Source organism: Protopterus annectens, chromosome 17.part0, assembly GCF_019279795.1.
Source record: "Protopterus annectens isolate FY-2018-M chromosome 17.part0, PAN1.0, whole genome shotgun sequence".
NCBI classification, from domain to species: Eukaryota; Metazoa; Chordata; order Ceratodontiformes; family Protopteridae; genus Protopterus; species Protopterus annectens.
The window spans coordinates 328,590,635-328,610,430 of record NC_056751.1 but is presented as its reverse complement, the minus strand read 5'-3'; positions in this window follow the sequence as shown (position 1 = coordinate 328,610,430).

Genomic DNA, 19,796 nt, shown 5'->3' with positions numbered 1-19,796 from the left:
CTGACATATTCTCCATCACAACTGTGGCTTAAAGAAATGACTAAACTATTAGATTCCTTAATTTGGGAGAGTAAAAGGAAAAGGGAGGGAAGAGCGTCAAGAGAGGCACCAACTAATTCTCCATGTCTTGACATTCCAAAATGGAGCTATTATACCAGAGCTTTTCAGCCTTTAACCACGATAAGTTACCTATCTGGGTAACCTTAGAGGGGAATATCTTACATTCTATTCCCTCCTGGGGTCTTAGTTGGTATCCCAAATCACTCCTGAAACATATCAAAACTTGGTATATTCTAGCCCCAAGCACTTAACACTTAAAACTATAACTCACTGCTTCAAATTGTATGAAATTTAGGCTTTGCAACTTCAGTCTGGGGGAACCCCTTTTTTTATACTCCCTTATCAAACCCCTGATGGGAAAGGAAAGATATCAAATGGCTGTCTGATCTCACCACTAAGGTGAGTAGGAAGCACACCTTATATATCTCTGAAAGTCTTCATCGCACTTGTCACTTGCAACATACATCCTTTTGAGTGCCTTTACAACTTAGGTATATGCTTGCTAGGTCTCCCGCTAAAGTTATGACCCCCTTGCTGCTTTGGAAGGCAAGCTCAAGTTCTAGATTAGATAAACTATACCCCACTTCTGTACAAACATCCATATTATATGATCTTTTCATTTCTAATTCTACAAATAAAGCATTGGACTCTGCAAATTCTGGTTAATACTTGCAAATACAAATCCTAGGGAAGATCACCCAAGTGCTATTAGGAATTTAATTGGCAGAAGAAATTTCCTTACATCTCTGAGAAACTCATCCTCTTGGTTCACAGAAAATGCTGACTTTCTACTGAATAGTTGCACAACAAACGTATGCTCAACCACTTATGTCCCATTTCCTTACTACAGCTCATAAGTTCTGGGATTGTCCCCAGTTTTTAAATTAAAGGAGTCGGTAGCAATTCAGATCAGGAGTTCTCGAAATTTAATTTTTCCCTGCACTGAACTAGCAATGTGGTTTGGTATACTTCCCAACCATCTTCTTTTTCTTCCTGCTGTTCCCATTAGGGGTCACCACAGTGGATCATCGGTTTCCATTTCTTCCTGTCCTCTGCATCTTTCTCTGTCACACCAACTACCTGCATGTCCTCTCTCTCCACATCCATAAACCTTAACTTAGGCCTTCCTCTTTTCCTCTTACATGGCAGCTTCATCCTTAGCATCCTTTTCCCAATACACGGAGCATCCCTCCTCAGCACATGTCCAAACCAATGTAATCTTGCCTCTCTGGCTTCGTTTCCAAACCGTCCAACCTGGGCTGACCCTCTAATATACTTATTCCTAATCCTGTCTACCCTCATCACACCCAGTGCAAATCTTAACATCTTTAACTCTGCCACATTCAGGTCTGACTCCTGCCTTTTTGGCAATGCCACTGTCTTCGACCCATATAACAGCTGGTCTCACTACCCTCTTGTAGACCTTCCCTTTCACTCTTACTGGTACTCGTATGTTACAAATCACTCCTGACACTCTTCTCCACCCACTCCACCCTGCCTGTACTCTCTTCTTCACCTCTCTTCCACACTCGTCATTACTCTGAACTGTTGATCCGAAGTATTTAAACTCATCCACCTTCACCAACTCTACTCCCTGCATCCTCACCATTCCTCTACCCTCCCTCTCATTTACACACATATATTCTGTCTTAGTCCTGCTGACCTTCATTCCTGTCCTCTTTAGAGCATATCTCCACCTCTCCAGGGTCTCCTGAACCTGTTCCCTACTCTCACTACATATCACAATGTCATCTGCAAACATCATAGTCTACGGGAGCTCCTGTCTGATCTCATCTATCGACCTGTCCATCACCACTGCAAATAAGAAAGGGCTCAGAGCTGATCCTTGATGTAATCCCACCTCCACCTTAAATGCATTTTCTCTAAGTCCACAAAGACACAATGCAACTCCTTCTGACCTTCTCTGTACTTCTCCATCAACACTCTCAGAGCAAACATCACATTTGTAGTGCTCTTTCCTGGCATGAAACCACACTGCTGATCATTAATCATCACCTTCCTTCTTAACCTAGCTTCTATTACTCATTCCCATAATTTCATGCTGTGACTGATCAATTTTATCCCTCTGTAGTTACTACAGCTCTGCACATCACCCTTATTCTTAAAAATCGGTACTAAAACACTTTTTCCTCCACTCCTCAAGCATCTTCTCACTTTCCAAGATTTCATTAAACAATCTGGTTAAAAATTCCACTGCCATTTCTCCTAAACACCTCCAAGCTTCCACAGGTATGTCATCTGGACCAACAGCCTTTCCATTCTTCATCCTCTTCCTAGCTATCCTTACTTCCTCCTTGCTAATTCATTGCACTTCCTGATTCACTATCCTGACATCATCCAACCTTCTCTCTCTCTCATTCTCTTCATTCATTAGTCCCTCAAAGTACTCTTTCCATCTATTCAACACACTCTTCTCGTTTGTAAGTTTCCCTCATTATCCTTTACCACCCCTACCTGCTTCACATCTTTCCTAGCTCAGTCCCTTTGTCTAGCCAATTGGTACAGGTCCTTTTCTCCCTCCTTAGTGTCCATCCTTTTATAAAACTCTCCATACACCTTATCCTTAGCCTTTGCCACCTCTCTCTTTGCCATGCACCTCATCTCCTTATACTCCTGTCTACTTTCTTCTTTTCTCTGACAATCCCACTTCTTCGCCAACATCTTTCTCTGTATACTCTCCTGTACTTCCTCATTCCACCACCAGGTCTCCTTGTCCTACTTCCTCTGTCCAGATGTTACACCAAGCACTTTCTAGCAGTCTCCCTTACTAGCTTTGCTGTAATTACTCAGTTGTTCGGTAACTCTTCACTGCCACTCAATGCTTGTCTTAACTCTTCTCTGAACTCAACCTCATAATCACCCTTTTTCAATTTCCACCATTTGATCCTTGGTGTTGTTCTCTCAATCCTCCTCCTCTTCTTCTTGATCACCAATGTCATTCTACAGACCCCCATTCTATGCTGCTTAACTACACTTTCCCCTATCACCACTTTACAGTCTCCAATCTCCTTCAAACTGGCCCTCCTGCATAGGATATAATCCACATGTGTGCATCTCCCTCCAGTCTTGTATGTCACCCTATGCTCCTCCCTCTTGTTAAAATATGTATTCACCACAGCCACGTCCATCCTTTTTGCAAAATCTACTACCATCTGTCCTTCTGCATTCCTTTCCTTATCACCTACCTACCCATCACTTCCTCATCCCCTCTGTTCCCTTCATCAACATGCCCATTAAAAGCTGCTCCAATCACCACTCTCTCACCCTTGGGTACAGTCATCACCACTTCATCTGATTCACTCCAAAATGTTTCTTTCTCATCCGTCGCACACCCAAGTTGTGGAGCATATGCACTAACAACATTCATCATTACACCATAAATTTCCAGCTTCATAAACATCACTCTATTTGACACTCTTTTCACCTCCAAAACACTCTTGGCATGCTGTTCCTTCAGAATAACCCCTACCTCATTTCTCCTTCCATCCACATCATGATAGAACAATTTGAACCTGCCTCCAATACACCTGGCCTTAATTCCCTTCCACCTGGTCACTTGCACACACAATATATAAATCTTCCTTCTGTCCATCATATCAGCTAGCTCTCTCCCTATACCAGTCATATTGCCAACATTCAAAGTTCCTACCCTCACTACCACACTCCTAACCTTTCTCCTCTCTTCCTGCATTTGGGCATGCCTTCCCCCTCTTCTTCTCCTTCTCCAGCCAACAGTAGCCCATTTCCACCAGCACCCTGTTGGCTAACAGTACTGGTGGTGGTCATTGTTAACCCAGGCCTTGATTGATCTGGTATGTAAATCTGTATTGTTTTCTGCATATCTCATTTGGAAAATATTTTTTGCCGGATGCCCTTCCTGACACAACCCTCCCCATTTATCTGGGCTTGGGACCTGCACGAAGAAGCTTTTTCCGACCCAGAGAAACAAAATCTTGTACAGACTTTCTGGTTAATCCCACTCTCTGTAGTAGTGTCTCACACACACACACACACACACACACACACACACACATATATATATATATATATATATATATATATATATATATATATATATATATCTGGATATATTCAGAGTGGAAATATCCAGCACACTTTTTCTGAGTAGAAATTTAAGGCTTGGGTATTGCAGAAAGGGTGCAACTTTACCAATTTTTCCACTAAATTTAATTACTCTACAGGCCTATATTCTCCCACTTTAACAATAGGCACGATGACTACCATATGGAGAATCTTTACCAGCAAGTTTACATACAATGGTACGGAAAGCCTTCTATGTTGTACACCTCATAAGCGAGGGCATCCAGGTCAAAGGATGTTATAACTTCACTGTACTCGACCCTCATCAGACCACTAATAGAGAATAATGCAGCAGCTGGAGAGACCTCTGAGGTTTCTCACTAAGAAAATACAGGGGCTCCAAGCCATGCTCTACATGGACAGGCTGAAAGCCCTGTCACTTTACTCCATATCTTATAGACTGTTGAGAGGTGACTTGTGCCTGGCCTATAGGGCGATCTCCGACCCTGCCTTAATGGAAATGCTGCACATCCGCAAGTCAAATAGCACAAGAGTCACTCACTGTAGGGATCTCAATCTAGCCTGTCACATTAACAGAACATGCTGGAGAGATAGATATGTCTCCCAGAGACCGCCACTTCTCTGGAATAGACTTCTTATTCACATAAAATAGAGCTACACACTGACCCTATTCAAACCCAACCTAGATAATTGGATGGGAGACTGTAAATTCACTGCTGGGGTGGCACCCATGTCCCTCATGGACAGCAGTAGATGGTGTTGATCACAGACCCACTCTGTTCATAAGTTTGTTCTGCAGACTACCCAAAAAGAACAAATGGGGTACCTGGGATTAATATGGCTAGGCTTGTGAAGGCTGTAGGGCCGTTAGCCTAGTAACCTCCTATGAACTTATGAAGAATTGCAGCTCATACCCTAGTTATATCCCCCACCCTTCTGATGATTCACCACTGAATCCATGTTTTATCATTAACTTTTTATTGCATTATTATCTCTTGCTTCTTAGGAATTAACTAACTCTTTTTATTGCTTCATATCACCTCTACAATATATTATTTCCTTAGTTTTCTTGTACATTATTACTTCATGTTTTAGTGATGTTGTTTTTCTTAATATCTATGCGTTCATTTACTTATAAGACATTCTACATTATGATTCAAAGTTTCTGCATGAGTTTTCCTTAATGTGTAGTGTTCATTTTTTTTGATAATCAATTTTGTTGCAAAAAAAAGTGTAGAGCATAACAAGCTTCTCTAACAAGACCAGAAGTAGCTCTGGTCTCATCTGTATTTTCAGTCTGTGAAAGTCCCTCTCTTTTTGGTCGACTTCTTGTGAACAAGGAAGAACCCCATCAATTACCGAGAAAGATTCAAAAGTCAGGCTTTTACAAAGGGGTCTATGCAGGAAGACAAGTCCCACATTTAGAACAATGAGAGCCATTCATGACTATAGAAACTAGTAACACTAGCAAAAGTCCATGAGAGCGTAACGGCTTTGTAGCCAGTAACAGCTTATATTCTGTGTAATACCTGTGTCCGCTGAAATCCAAACAGTACTGAGAGGATCATGACAGCAATAATCCAGTAGAGACACAGGAGGAGCCAAGTCTGAGTCCTTCATTGCACTCCCACATTGCCAAGACCATAATTTCTTCATCCATGTATACTGGCAGGAAATGAAGGCAAGTTCAGAGTAATGATCAGAGATGACTTTTCTCAGTTTATGGAGTCTCCCAGGACCTGCTGTCATTGAGGCACATGAGTAAAAGCCACTACCAGGAAGCCTGTTAGTAAAGCTACTTGAAACTAGTCATCCAGGTGGAGGAGCACAAAGCATTCCATCTTCTGTATGATGTCTGCCATGGTAGCTTGCACCTTGGTAAATGTTCTGAGCACAGAGGTGACAGCAAGTAGCAGCACCTGACATTGACTTGCAGGAAAGAATAGAAGTTCACCATTTCTATCAGAGCCAGGAGGAGGTCAGAATAAACCCCTTTGCCTCTTTCCAAAAAAAAGAGCAGGCTGTGAGCCCCATTGTGGTGCAGCCTTTGCTTGATCCAAGAACTGCCTTTAGTCAGTCTGGTCCATCCTTAGAATTCTTTCAGCGGATGAACATAATTATACCTGACCATTTTTAGCATCTCCCAATTAGCAAGTGATGGTCCTCTAAACCAAAACAAATTCAGAGAGCTGGACTTCTGGGTGATGGCTCATGGAGTAATCAGAACTGTAACTATTACACTAGTGGCGGCCATTCTCTTATTAGACTTTGCAAATAATGCCTGAGGTTGGGGGAGGGACACCTATGCTTGATTCTTGGACCTTATTCTTCTCTGCGAAATGAGGTGAAATGAAGTGACATAGAAAAACAGAATGAAGAATGAGGATGTAAAATAAAACTCATTCAGTAGTTACTGCCTGTTTATTATTTTGAAGGTCTTTGACCTGTACTAGAGAAACCTGACCTTAAGTGGACAATACTGTAGAAGGAAGATGGTAGAAGGTAGAATCTAGAATTGCCTGCCTAAGATAATCCCTGAGCCACATCATTTTACAAAGGCAAAAGCATAAGACGGCATCACCACATTTATAGTTACAGTAGCACTATAATGAGGCCTCACTTAAAAGCAATTGCAATGGTGTTTTCCAGAGAATCACTCATCCTGGAATAAGGGAGGCCTCTATACCCTTCCGTTGCCTTATCAATGCTGACAGCTGGATATTACATGACACACATAATTAAAAGTCTGAAATATGGCATGTCAGTTGGAAACACTCTTGTTTACATTATCCAAAGCTTTGGACTCCTTATGTATTGGCAAAGTATAAAGGACTCTTGGATCTATTTGAACTGAATATACCACACAGGAATATGGGAAAGCCACAGTGGTGCAGCAGTTAGCATTGCCGCATCACAGGCAGAAGTTCTCCTGTTTGATTCTCGGCTGGGGTGCCTTCTGTGCAGAGTCTGCATGTCCTCCCTGTGTTTGTGTGGTTTCCTCAAGGTGCTACGGTTTCCTCCCATATCCCAAAGACATGCTGTAGGTGGATTGGACACTCTGAATTGGCCCTAGGTGTGAGTGTGTGCATGTGTGTGCCTTCTGTGGAAGGTTGAGCGTCGGCCTGGCAACTCAACATCGTAAAACTCCACTGCCAATCGTTCTGTGGATCGTTGTTCCGCTATGGTGACCCCTAACTGGGATAAGCCAAAAGGAGATGATGACATTACACAGGAACATGCCATAAGAAGTTTTGTGAGGATATTGGTCCAAAAGTTTTTGTGGAGGGAACCAATCTTTTTTTGATCAGAAGATGCTGAATCTGGATGCTTGTAGAGTGCAAAAATAACATCCTTAAGATAGATTCCACAGAGAAATGACTAAAGATGTTTCATGCTTATTACCAATTTTTTGTGTAACCATTTTATGGGGAGAAAGCAATAGATGCATCCTTAACCTCAGAATGCCTTCTTCAAAGGGGATAACAAGTAGAAAGAAAATGTGAGGCAAAGCATGAACAAATATGGACCCCATGTGACAGGTATTGGAGGTTTGGTTGGTGTATGCTGGAAGCCATATAAGAGTATGCTGTCTGACAGTTAGTGCATAAGAGTAAGGCTTTGAGCTGTTAACATGCTGCTTCATGTAGTTTTGAGTACTGGGTTTGATTCCTTACACATTCCTTTTCCCACTCTGGGACTCTGAGCAAGTGACTTAACCAGACAGTGCTGATGGACCACCAATAAAAATGGACACTTGTGTCCTGTGGGCTTTCCCAGTCTAATAATGAATACAACAACAACAAAAAAATAAAAATAAAAATTGACAGGTTTTCACAGGTCCTGGCATGGGTATCAAACACTGGTCCCAAAAGGTGTGCTGTTTTAACTAGCCAAGTATTAAGATGTATATTCCAATCCACTGTATCCAAATTTGCAGTTTAGGCAACTCCCATGGGCCCATCTAGTGTGAAACGACCATAGACATTCTCCTGAACAGTACCTGGCAAGTCATCTTTGACTTGGGGGGAGACTTGAAGAATAGAAATTTTATCCAAACCTCTGTATAGCCTTTGCTGGGGACTTAAGGGAGTCATGCCACATAAACTGGCTGGTTGTCCTAATGCTGATATGTTTAAGTTTAAAGAAGACAGTGCTTATTCCCCACAACATTCCCGCCAAACAGTGATTGCTGGGGAAGAACAAGTCTTGAGAAGAAAATAAACCTACTTAGGTTCATGGGTTCATAGGTTCATACTAGGCTATCTGCCCTAGGGCATTTATAAGCCTAGCCAGAGTGTGTTTGGCTTTCGCCACCTATTTTAAATTAATTTTGCTATGCCCTTTTTTGAGGTTAGTATACTGTGCCTCTGTCTAACAGTGACACAGAAGTGATACCCGGGGTAAACCTATGATCTCCCACCCACTCATCAAGATTCCTCTTGAAGAGAGTCAATGAGGGACTCTGCCTAACCTGGACTGGGATTTTATTCCAGAGTGAAGGGAACCTCTGGGTTATGAATCTGTCCCTCCAGCATGTCCTATTTATTTCAGTGCTGAGGTTCAAGTCTCGAGCGCGTAGCTCAGTGGGATTTGGATTTTCTGAGGTGCAGCATGTCCATTAATTCCGGGTTGGACACGGCTTTATACGTCAGGCACAGATTGTCTCTGAGCAGGCGGTATGCCACTGAGTAGAGCTGGAGTTTCTTTAACCGGGCAGCATATGGCATCTGTTTGAGCCCTTTGATCCTCTTGGTGAGGTACTTTTGGGGTCTTTCCAGTTGCTGCAGGTGTCTGGTAAGGTACATCCCAAAAGGGGCATTGTACTCAATTATGGGCCTGATGAGGGATGAGTAAAGAGGCACAATGACCTCTCCTGATCTAGATGTGAATTCCTTCATGATTAGGTGGGCTATATAAAATGTTTTTCTAACCACTTTGGTCACGTGGTTGTCAAATGAGAGATTGCTATCAACTTGGGTCCCCAGATCCCTAATTACATCTTCTGTACTTAATGGATTACCACCTATGTGGTAATTTGTGGGCACATTGTTTTTGCCAAAGGGGATGACTATACACTTTTTGGTGTTTAGCTTGAGGCCATGGCTGTGGTACCAGTTGTCTGTTTCTATGAGGGCCTTTTGAAGGATGCTTGTGTCAGCTGGAGAGTCAATTATGGTGTCTAGTTTGCAGTCATCTGCAAACGTGGTCAGTCACAGTCCTTCCATGTTGGCCTGTACCTCCGAGAAATATATACCGAACAAGAGAGGTCCCAGGACTGAGCCCTGTGGGACGCCACTTGTAACTGGTTTGGAGTCTGACATGGCTCCAGCAATTCTAACCATGTTGGTTCTGTCCTTGAGCCAGTTTGCAACCCATCTAGTGACATAGGGGTTTATATTTAAGCTGGTGAGCTTATTTATAATGCCCGAGTGGGGTATTGTATCGAAGGCTTTCGCGAGGTCCAGGTAGGCTGTGTGGACCACCTTCCCCTTGTCAATGACCTTGGTGACTATTTCAAAGAAATCGACCAGGTTCAAGAGGCAGGATCTGCCCTTAACAAAGCCGAAATGGGTAGGATCCAGTCTCTGTAGGGCCCCAATATCTTTATTGATGAGGTCCATGATGATCCTTTCCATAGCTTTGCAGACCAAGCTAGTCAGGCTTATGGGGCGATAGTTTCCAGGATCCGTTGAGGCACCACCTTTGTGGAGAGAGACCACTGTTGCTGTATGCCACTCTTTGGGTACATATCCTGTAGTAAGGCTGAGATTGAACAGTAGTTTTATGTTTGGGTTTAGCTCTTCTTGGAGTTCATGTAGGGCAGCCGGGACACCGTCTGGTCCCATTGATGCTGTGTTTTTTGCTTTGGAGAGGGCGGCTCTTACCTGAGCATCTGAGATGTCAGGGGGGCAGCACTCTGCGGGGATAGATATTTGCCTTTTGGTGGTGGGGGGGGGTTTGCACTGAACCTGTCAGCTAGGATGTTGGCAATGTCTGTGGGTTCGGTGTATTTTTTGTCATTTTGGACTAATTCTGAGCATATCTGGGAATTTCCACCCAGGTTCCTAACATGACTAAAGAAAGCCTTGTGATTATCCTTAGTGTCCTGTGCAATTTTTCTCTCGAAGCTGGCCTTAGACGATTTTATGAGTGCCCGTAGTTTTTTGCTAATACTGATCAGAGATGCCTTCCCTTTTTGGGATTTTGCTCTATCATGTAGTAGCTTCCTCCTTCTATTGTATAGTTTGTTTATGGCTGGGGTCCACCAGACAGGATGTCTGCCTTTGGAGGATTGGGTCTTGGTTTTATCTGGGATTGCATGATCCATGCAATCCTGAAGGTGTTCATAGAATGTGTTTATAAAGGATTCTGCGGTCTGGGCCATATTTTCCACAGGCCCCGGGGCTTTGAAGGATTCCACCTCGGTTTTGAGGAGTGTGAAATTTGCTTTAGAGAAGTTTTTCACTGTGGTTTTCTGGGTAGGGGGTGGGGTCAGGATGTGAATATCCAGTGAGATTAGTTTATGGTCTGATCTTACCAGTGAGTGATACACTTCTGGTCTGGAGCATAGAGTCCCCATGTTGGTGATGATCAGGTCCAGTATGTTTTCCCCTCTTGTGGGAGTGGTAACAAGTTGTTCCATAGCATTTGAGTTTATAAATTCTAGGAACCTTTGGGCTAGAGTGTTGGAGCTAGAGTAATGCTCCCATTCTGTGTTTGGGTAGTTGAAGTCGCCCAATATAATGGTGTTTGGAGAGACCTTAATATTTTCCAGTGTTCTCAGGAAGGCCGAGTGGGGTTCCTGGGTTTGGGAGGGTGGTCTGTAGCAGGCTATAAACTGGAAGGCAGTTTTAGCCACTGTTAGTTGCACATGGATAGTCTCTGATGCTTCGTGCTGTGCCACCAACCTGGAGGTGTGGGTATCTTTGACGAATATTGATACTCCCCCTCCTTTTGTGGTTTGGTCCAAGTTTTGGGGCCGAAAAGCATGGTATGAGGTATACAAAAAGGCACTAAGGTAACATAACAGGTAACCTCACAAAACCTTTATTAATCCACAGTTTGATGAATGAAGAAATAAAAAAACAGCAACTTGAACTGACTAAGCGCTTTCACCCTGAGGAATATAAATATTTATCGGTAGAACACCCAGTCATGTCCACCATTTTTGGCATACCCAAAATTCATAAAAATTTAGTTAACCCACCTTTTAGACCTATAGTTGCAGCCAGACGATCAAAAACTGAACCTCTCGCTTCCTACATAGACATTATGACCAAGGACATCCTGGAAAGGTTGCCATATATCTTAAAAGATTCGTGGCACTGTTTGGACTGCCTCAGAACTTTGTCTCATGATGATCTGGGGGATTTTTTGTTGGTCACTATTGATGTTACCAATTTATTTTCAGTGATCCCCCATGATTGTGGGCTCGACTGGTTTAGGAAGAGCTTGGACAAACATACCAACTTGCACCGGACCAAGAAGGACCTATTGCTGGATCTGTTGCAAATGGCACTGGAGAACAATTTTGTAGGTTTTGAGGATGAGTATTACAGACAGTCCACAGGGGTGGCTATGAGTGCTAAATGTGTACCCATTTATACCAACCTTGTTTTAGCAGAATGGGAAGACCAGTTTGTGTTGATATCTGATTATAAGGCTAAGATGCCTATGTATTTTAGATTTTTGGATGATATTTTGCTTTTTTGGAAGGGCACACTTGACAAACTAGAAGAATTTATTTTATATTTGAACAACACGACAACATTCTTAAAATTTACACACATGGTTGGCAAGATGAGTATTTATTATCTGGATTTACAATTATATACTAAAAATGGTAAAATAGAATCAAGATTATACAGAAAGAAAACTTACAGCAATTCATTTCTACATTATAGTAGTTGTCACCCTGCCTATGTTAAGAGAAATGTTGTTAAGGGCCAAATGATCAGGTTGTCTCGTATTATTAGTGAGGATGATGTCTTTAAAATTGAACTGGACATATTGAAGGACTTATTTGTCCAAAGAGGTTATCCCATTGATATACTTTTGTCGCTTCAACATGAAATATTTAGAAGAAGGTCTGCTGACTTTGTTCCAATTTTGCATGACACACACAGGTTATGTGACAAAGTCACCAACCATAAAGATGTGCCTGATAGAAACAATACGCCAACAGTAATGGTATTATAACACAATAGGTTAGCACCTGAAGTTAAAGATGTTATTTACGGTGCTTGGGAAAGCCTCATCCATGCAGACTTACACAACATACTTGGTAAATGTCCCACTTTTATTAATAGTAGAGGTTCAAATTTAAAAGTCCTACTAGAGAAGACCCCTAGATCCTTTGGACAAAGACCAGCTACTATGGCCAAATGTGGCAATTGCAAGGCCTGTAAATTTATTAATGACGGTCCCTATGTTTGTCTAGGTAATTTTAAGAGAACTTTGAAGAGCCCTGGTTACTGCAACTGTAACACAAGTATGGTCATTTATGCTGCCACTTGTTTATCTTGTCCAGCGTTCTATATAGGTATGACTACCAGGAAGTTGAGACAAAGAATATTAGAACATTACAGGGACATAAAAACAAGAAAACCACTAATTCATTGTATGTACACATGAATCATTGTTCAAACTTAAAAAGTTTATTGTTTGTTATTGACAGGCTATATACAAAGGATTTTGGGGGGGACTTTAAAACCATGTTGGAAATAAGGGAATGTCTTTGGCAACTGAGACTTGATGCCAGCAATGCTCCTGGTATCAATGATGCACTATCCCTAGCATGTATTTTAAGATACAAGGCAGCTTGTATATAATATAAAACTATGTAAATTTAAATATTTTAACAGATATGTTTTTTGTTTTATATGGAATGTTTATTACTGCACACACTGCTTTTTATGATGTTTTATTTTGGTTTATTTATTCTGGGTAGCTATTACTTACTTGAGATTCTAGCAAACAAGGTATTGTTGAGCAGGACTTTAAGATTTGGTGAACAGGAACTTTAGGGGATAATTGTTTAATTTAACTACCCTCCTGCTTTTTCATCATTGATTAATCAAGCACTAATTAATAGCTGTATTTAAAGGTTGTTTTTACTGAAGTTAACTGACTCTGAAGATGCCCATGAGGGTGAAAGTGCTTAGTCAGTTCAAGTTGCTGTTTTTTTATTTCTTCATTCATCAAATTGTGGATTAATAAAGGTTTTGTGAGGTTACCTGTTATGTTACCTTAGTGCCTTTTTGTTTACTAGTTGTTTCACACTCTGAGTTCCTTCAGTTGTTGTTATGGTATGAGGTATAACCTGATAGTGCTGGGGTGCTCTCGGGAGCCTTGAACCAGGTTTCTGTTACTGCACAGATATCAATGTTCTCCATGCTAAGGAGAGTTTCGAGTGCGTGCATCTTGAGGTTTAGACTTCTGGCATTGAGTAGCATTACTCTTAGTTTCTTATACCTTGTGATACCTATGGAGGTGGGTTTGTCTTTTGAGCCTTGCCTAAAAAAGGCACTATGGGGGTAGCAAGAGCCTTTGCCAATATCCGAAAGCCCAGGGGTGACAGGTGCAAGCCGTCCCTAGCGAAGCATTGTGGCTTGTCGAGCATGTCATCCCAGGCTGAAAGGCATTGGATCCCCTTTGAATGACACCAATACTTAAGCCAATTGTTGAAATTGATCATCTTGTCTTCATATTGTGGCATCATTCTTGATGAGGGTAAGATGCTACTCATGGTCAGGGTCATACCGGCCTGGGCTGCATGCTCAGAGAGCTCCTCTATGTCTCTTTTCATGTAGTCCAGGGAGGTACATCTCAGGTCATTCACACCAGCATGGACAATGACTGAGTCATATTTGTACTTGCCTTGGAGTGACCTGAGTGCTTGTGTTATGTGGCGGATCCTAGCACCCGACAGGCAACTCACCGTGACCTTCTCCTTGTTCAGCCTGGTGAGCGGGATGTCAGTGTGCCTGACAATAGAGTCACCTATTACAAGTGTATCAGGTGTGTTGTTTAGCCTTAAGGGCTGTGACTGTTCAGCACACTGGCTTTGTGAGCTATGTGTTGCACGTGTTTTGTTTTGGGGTAGCGGTTGCTTGGGTGTCTGCTTTGGAGGTCTCTGCTGCTTAGGCAGATTTTTATTTAGAGCCTCCGAGTATGTTTTTGTGTGTTTATGTGTTTAGTTTGCTGTCATGGTAGGTCTATGTGAGACTGGAATTGTAGTGAGTGTGGTTTCCTTCTCCTCCTGACTGGTTACGCCAGTACTGAGTTGAGAGAGCTTAGCCTCCAGTTTGGCTATATGGTTGCATCTCTCACATGTTGGAATTTGTTGGGAGGAGGAGAGGGTTGTCTGTGTACATGAGGCAGTTGTAACATTGCCTCAAGATTCCCAGATTCACCAGCTGGACTGGAGAGGAGATTGACAACTGACCTTTGGACATGCTAGAATAGTATTGGGAATTCCTTTATAATTGAAAAAAGGGCCAATGGAGAACAAGGTACTCAAGGGAAATTTGTGAGGGTGTAGTGCTTTTAATTTTTTAGTGCTGATTCCTGCTGATTTGGTGACTTGCTGAGCAACTACTACTGTACTTCTTGGATAGATTTTGAAAGAAGAGGCTTTGGAATGACTCCTAGTCTCATAATCCCTTACCCTTGTCTCATGTATCAGGCTTCCTAGTGGAAGTATGAAAACCCAGTAATGTGACTTTTAACACTCCAATTGGGGGGGGGTATTCTGAGATGCCACAGTCTCAGAGTAGGTGAACATTTCCCCTAATTCAAACCTATCACATATGAGGATTGCAGTTATGGCCTTTGTAATTTAACTGCAACCCCATGATCGTGTGAATGGCCTTCATGACACTTCCTGAGACTGTATAAAAGACCATCTTGCCAATTCTAATGCTGCCTATCCTTTACAGCTAAGATCTTCCTTGTAGTGAAGTAGGCCTCAGTTTTCACACTGTATGTATTAGGGGGAGGTTTGGAATGATGCATTGCCATTTATGATGTTGTTTACTGGTGTGTTGTACTACCAAGCATGGCTTGGAAGCTGTCTGAAGTTTGGGCATTGGACATTGGAACCTTCCCAATGTATAAATTATCATCAAGTGCTGAACTTTGAGAGTCTGAAAATAAATGGAAAGTAAAGGAGCAGTATGTGCCATCTTAGCTAGTGTATAAAATCACCACACACGTATATACGATTCTCATCACCATTTCTGTATATTGAGATGTCATGCAATAGTGGCTCATGTTTTGGTTGGATCTCAGATTTCACTTAGAGTATTAACACCAGTAAGCATCTGCAGATCAGGTGAAACTTCAGAAGTGTGCCAGGCTGGGGATACCACAAGGAAAGATCCAAACACTCAATCACTGCAGAAATCTGCCACTGTCAAATAAATGTCTTTGACCGGTGAGAAGAAGTAAAAAGGAGTCTTCCAGTATTAGATTTATAAAATGTTTTCTGCCAGGCGATGTCAGTTCATGACTGACTTTGTCACAAACTTGTGCAGGGCAACAGTAACTCCTGATAAACTCTTGCCTTATGTATACTTCACAGGAACCTACATAATGATTTACTACTACAGTGTACTATCTTGAAAAAATTTTTTAAAAGTTTTGTCTGTACGTTCATTTTAAAAATATCAGCAAACGGCATCCAAATAAATATTTTTTGTAGATAGTGTTAAATTAATATTTATAAAAAGAAGCATATTCCACATGGAAAATGCACAATCAGTAATGTTATATGGACGACTTAAAAAAAAAATGCAAGTCACCATTGCCAGCCTTATTGTAAACACTGCAACTTAATTGCTACAACATGATAGTGCCCAGGTATTTCTGTAAATGCTAAAATTTAGTGTTCTGCTTCTGGGGTTCTCTCCACAACCCATAATGTAGGGTCTTTACTCCCACCCTTCTTTAACGTATTCATACTACCACCAAAATCACACTACCACAGAGAAGGAGGAAGAGCCCAGAAACTTCACTGTTGGTATGCTGGCATACAATGTGGTGGATGTGATTGCAAGCACACACTCCACAATCACTTTATTATAAATAGAATACAAGACCCACAAAATAACAGTGATAAGAATCATATATACGTGTGTCATAAACACACTTCTCCAAATTTGCATGCAATTGTCGGTAAAGAGATACTTGGCAATACCAGCAATGATAAAAGAACTGATAAAACAGCATTGTACCCCAAGAGACAACAAATTAAATACTGAATACCTCACATATACACGCGTGCACATACACACACACACACACACACACACACACACACACACACACACACACACACACACACACATTTATATATGATCTATATCTATATATCTGTATCGATCTATGACAGAATAGTATTTAAACTGCTTGTGTTCTCATGTTTTGCCTAATACCATTACTATTTTAATGTTACATGTTGTCTGTATTTTTTGGCTTTCAATTTGTTATAACTAGGCTTTGACAGGGAGAGGACACAGCTGTTCAGTTTGATTGCATATAAATAAATAAATAAATAAATAAATAAATAAAGTTTAACATAAATATTATTTCCTTTGTTTTGTAATCCTGGACCCAGCTTAGACCTGGTAACTACTTTTGCTGTGTCACAAAGTTTGGCATTAAGCAATTTTCCTTTCCACTAACAGTAGCAGGAAAATATTAATGCATGCCATTTTAGTCTTGCATAAGCATGTCATAAATTTTCAAGACACATTTGAACTTAAGAACATTTTGTTAAAAATGAGTTTATGTATACTGTATCAGTTCTGTGAAGGGCCAAGTTGTTTTCCATCACTACTCTTTCTCCCATCCTAACATTGGAAAACAAAAAGTGCTGAAGTCCTCAAGACCACTTAATGAACTTTTCTCTCTATATATTTTCAGAGGCTGTTTTAAAAGTTCTTAAGGTGTCCCAGATATTTAAGTGTGAAACACTGTCTGTATTCTATTATCAGTAAATACACCAAGAGCTTCATGATAAAGAATGTTTTAACGTACAGTATTTTGAGGACACTGACTTTTTAATATTCTGAATAACACAATGTGATATGCTATCACATTAAATTGTTCATATCTTCATTTCCTAACACACAGAAGGGAGTAGGTTTAAAGATAACATTAAAAGGATGTCCTTTAATGTCAACAGCACAATAAATCACCATCTAAGCTGGGCTTCTGTTCACATATGCATGAAGGGTACTTGAGGAACACATTACAAAAGGACAAAAGTACAAAAAAGTAACTTGTATGCAGTGCTGAGCTTAATAAATTGGTCAGTAATGAAAGTGAACAAAGTAAATGATGCCTAAACACTATCAATGCCAAATTTATCCTAGAAAAGTAATGTTGGAGGCAATATGTCAAAGAAGTATGTATCTGAGGCATTCAATGTTTTTTTTAGCAGAATTGTTTCAGTAAAGAAAATAGTTTAATTTTATATAAGCATGCACAACACTTAGATGATCTTCTCATGGGAAACACATTTATTTCTCCTCCCCACAAGAAAAAAAAGCCAGTACATCACTGTCTTGCAACCCAAAGCACGGTTTACTTTCAGTAACCTGAGGACTCTGGGTAGTGATTTATAATCTTCCCATCCAAATATTATCAAATCTAGCAATCTGTTCCCTATGCACAGAATAGTGTATTTGCTGGTTTCAACAATGTATTCCACAAGAAATCCTAAGGCTATTAACTCAAATACTAGAAAAATATATGTGTCGTCAATTTGTTCATCTTTATTATATTATATCATGTAGACTGGTTACAAATGTTATACTTTTTCTTCTAGTTTTTTCTTTCTCCATTTCCATCACCCTGCTGCTTTTAAGCATTCATCTCATTTCTGGTGTTTGAATGTTTTTATATGGCTGAGAAAGTTGTAGACTCATTTTTTGTTCATACTGATTTAACAATAAAAGTGTGTAGTTTCTTCTTAATCATTTCATTATTAATCCCTTTTTCTCGTCTGTGTAATAACTGTTTATAACATGCAAGAATTGTCCATACTGATCGCTCTTTCTATTTCACTTTCATTTGCTATTATTTATTTCTGACTTATTTACTTTGGGTAGAAATGGGCATACCTTAAAATGAAGCTGTGCCTTGGGCTGTACCTAATCATACCTTACTTTTCACTAGAGGAAAATATTACACACATAACAAGAATGCTAAACTCAAAGATATTTGCAGAATAACAAACAGGAAGATAGCGTCTTTGCAAAAATGCATTATCTTTAACTTCTGGGAATGGATGTCACCTCTGAGGTGTTAATCAAAATTAAGTGAGAAGGAGAAAGGCTCGAGCTGTAGGAGCACGTTACATAGTGACCGATCCAGAGCAGATACAGATGGGAGAGCTGCTGCTGACCACATATGAATGTTAACAGTCATTCAGTTCCAGTTTGTCAAACTGCTTGCCGCTCTCAAGCCTCATTTCCTTTTTATGTTCTTCATATTTAGAAATGTACATATGAAACTGTGAACACGGAACTGCAGAAAGCAGGTACATTTCATGTGGCCATTAAATGCATAAGAGAAATCCTTAAAGCTAGGTAGTACCTTTAGTCCAAAGTGATAACTTTTGCCTGTCTTGCTTGTTCGTCCTCCAAACATCATCTGTATGATTTATTTATAACATTTATTTACCTTGTCTTTAGCTGAACAGTGAGACTGGTTAAGACTGCATTAAAGTAACTGAATTAACTGGGGTCTGGGGGCTACTTGCCTTTTGCAGAAGCCATGGAGATCTTGATAATTTAAAGTGCATTTTAGAGATTTTTCCAGCATGTTGACTCAGTGATGGCCTGAACAAAAATCTTGAGAAAGGAAGCAAAATCCTGACTTATTTTCTTCCAAGGAAGATATAAGCTGTGACCTGGGTTTAATGTTCAAAGCTGCCAAAAATAGTATTTCCCAATAAACTGAGAAGGCAAATGCTTATGAGGATACATAAAGCATGCATGAAAATAGTATCTACCCCCCAAAACTAACAGTCACTTCCTATTCATCCCTCTGATGTTAGACTGGCATTAAAGGGAAAGCTCAAATGACCATACTCACACATTTTTAGTTGGTTCTGTCATACCTCTATACAGCATACCTCTTCATCCCCTAATTGTAACAAACAAATATCTTATATGTACCCTTCTAATGTCACACTGGGATCCAAATAAAACTCCATAGTAACACATTTTAACATGAGGCTGTTGGACATACATAGGCAGTATAACCAATTATCCCTATCCCAGAAATCTACTTGTACAGATGCCTGAAATCTGATTGTAAAGTGAAAGCAAAAGAGCAATGTCTTTTGACTTCTCCCATTAGGGGTCGCCACAGCAGATCACTGGCCCCCAGATTGATTGGCAGTGGAATTTTTACAGTGCCGAGTTGCCAGCCTGGCACTAAACCTTCACAGAAGGCACACACACGAGCACACACACACACACACACACACACACACACACACACACACACACACACCTACTGCATGTCTTTAAAACTCACTTGACTGCAAGGAGGAAATGCAGACACAGAAGGCACTCCAGCCGAGAATCAAACCAGAGAACCTCTTGCTGCAAGGAGACAACACTAACCGTTGCACCACC